Raw genomic sequence first — 3,091 nt, 5'->3', positions numbered from 1 at the left:
TGAGGATGGGAATGTAGACCGACCAGTAAATTGAGAGTTTTGCCATCCGGCTCAGCTCCTTCTTCACCTCAATGGATCGATACAGATACAGAAGCCGTCGGTGCGGCGTCTTCAGTAATGCGGACGCTGTATCGATCCGTTGTGGCGACGGAATCAGCCACTAGGAAAAACAACCAACAGAAACAAGCTAGAAATGACAGCAGCTCTTTTTAATGCCAAGCCCTCACCCCCAAACCTCTTCTTGGAGGAGAGGAAGGCAGTAACATCACTGGGCAAGGATGAAAACATTATGATCCCGCCAGCCGATCAGGGGAGATGCACAGTCCTTCCAAAACCAGTTGCTTGCACTCCTCAAAGACGCCAACACATATGGCGTCCCACTGGGTGTGAGTTCTCCTTGCCCTTATGTGGGTTCTTCCGAGGATGTTGTAGTCGTAGTGGTTTGTACAGTCCTTTGAGACATTTGTGATTTAGGGCTATATAAATAAACATTGATTGATTGAAATGGATTACTAAAAAGGGACACCACAAGTGGGTACAAGAGAAGAATCATAGAGTGAAGTGAATTATATTTATATAGCGCTTTTTCTCAAGTGAGTCAAGGCGCTTTACATAGTGAAACCCAATATCTAAGTTACATTTAAACCAGTGTGGGTGGCACTGGGAGCAGGTGGGTAAAGTGTCTTGCCCAAGGACACAACGGCAGTAACTAGGATGGCACAAGCGGGAATCGAACCTGCAACCCTCAAGTTGCTGGCACAGCCACTCTACCAACTGAGCTATGCCGCCCCACAATGACAACAATGATAACATGCTTTTGACGTTGATTCAATGTCTGGTTGCGATGTTGGTTTGACATTGAAATTCGATCATTTCCCAACTAATAGTCTACAACACAAATACAACGTTGACACTTTTGACGACGTTTATTCAATGTCAGGTTGTGACGTTGATTTGACATTGAAATTGGATAATTTCCCAACTAATAGTCAAATATAACATGCTTTTGACGTTGAGTCAATGTCTGGTTGTGACGTTGATTTGACATTGAAATTGGATCATTTCCCAACTAATAGTCTACAACACAAATATAACATGCTTTTGACGTTGATTCAATGTCTGGTTGTGACTTTGATTTGACATCGAAATTGGATCATTTCCCAACTAATAGTCTACAAGACAAATATAACATGCTTTTGACGTTGAGTCAATGTCTGGTTGTGACGTTGATTTGACATTAAAATTGGATCATTTCCCAACTAATACTCTACAACACAAATATAACATGCTTTTGACGTTGATTCAATGTGGACTTACAAACTCTACAAAAGTCAGAAGACATCAATCAGGCATTGTATTACTGCTTGTACCCACAATAAATCATCCCTGGTATTCATGGCTTTCCAAAAATACACAAAGATGGGGCTCCCCTCAGACCCATTGTCAGAAGCATTAACTTTGTGCCATACAATATCGCTAAGTATGTGGTCAACATCTTTGCATCTTTGGCTGGCAAAACTCCACATCATGTCCAAAACCCAATTGACTTTCTAGCGAAGATCAGAGGTCTAAAACTGGACAAAAATTTAACTATAGTTTCATTCGTCGTCACCTCCCTGACCACCTGTATTCCAACCCAGGATGCAGTAGACACAGTGAGGCTACGCCCGCTAGGTGATCACACCTTGCAGGATGGATCCGCACTAAACCCAGAACAGATTTGTCTTTTGCTGCAACACCCTGAGACAGAGACTGGTGCATCCTATAGACCATGGGTGTCAAACTCTGGCCCGCGGGCCATGTTTGGCCTGCCGTGTATTTTCATTTGGCCCTTGAGGCAATATCAAATTAACATTAAAGCTGGCCCGTAGGTAATACAGCGGCGGTGTCGCTGTAACACCGCATTTACCGCTAATACTCATACATGCTACCCCCCCCCTCGATTTTCCAAAGAGACTCCCAAATTTCAGTGCCCCTCACGAAAATCACAGGGGGCAACCATTCTCCCAAATTTCTCCCGATTCCCACCTGGACAACAATATTGGGAGCGTGCCTTAAAGGCACTGCCTCAAGCGTCCTCTAAAACATTTCGTCATGTCCGCTTTTTCTACATAGAAACAGCGTGCCGGCCTAGTCACATGATATATGTGGCTTTTACACACACACACGCTAATGCAATGCAAGCTTGGTCAACAGCCATACAGGTCACACTGAGGGTGGCCGTATAAACAACTTTAAGACAGTTACAAATATGCGCCACACTGTGAACCAACACTAAACGAAAATGACGAGCAAATTTCGGGAGAACATCCGCACTGTAACACAACATAAACACAGCAGAACAAATACACAGAACTACTTGCAGTACTACCTCTTCCTGGACGCTACAATATAAAAATGTATTATTAGCCCGTGGGAAAAGTTTATTTTGATATTTACCTGAGAAGGCTGCAAATAGAAAAGAGGCATTCAATTTCTATTTAAATTTGATTTGATATGCCATTGCTATTTTTAAATTATTAGTATTATTTGAAACTCGATTTTGCATGTCACTATAAAGTTATGTAAGTCTCGCTTGTTCAATATTCATTGCAAAACTTGTTTGGGTCCCTATCAAAAGGTTATTTTGTTCAACCTTGGCCCGCGACTTTGTTCAGTTTTAAATTTTGTCCCACTCTGTATTTGAGTTTGACACCCCTGCTATAGACCGAACACCCCACACCCACAAAAACAATCTGGTGTAATGATTCATATATTGCGGAAACAAATCAACCAGTAAGCCCACACGTGGCACAGCATAGACGGGAAAACTCTTCAGGCCAAGACTCGGCTGTCTACCTGCACCTCAGGGAGAAACAACATTCCTTTGAGAACAAAAATGTACAGATTCTGGACTGGGAGGACGGATGGTACGAAAGAGTGAGGGAAACCATCTACGTCGAGGTTGAAAAACTAGCCCTGAACAGAGAAGGTGGTCTGCGACACCGCCTGTCTCTGACATACAACACTGTCCTTTCAACCATTCCCAAAATACTCTGAAGTTTAGCCTCCAACAAATAACAAACTCCTGCGTTACTGACGACCTTCTTTA

The sequence above is a fragment of the Nerophis ophidion genome, linkage group LG06 (assembly GCF_033978795.1).
Source record: "Nerophis ophidion isolate RoL-2023_Sa linkage group LG06, RoL_Noph_v1.0, whole genome shotgun sequence".
In the NCBI taxonomy this organism is placed as follows: domain Eukaryota; kingdom Metazoa; phylum Chordata; class Actinopteri; order Syngnathiformes; family Syngnathidae; genus Nerophis; species Nerophis ophidion.
This window is presented reverse-complemented; position numbering follows the sequence as displayed.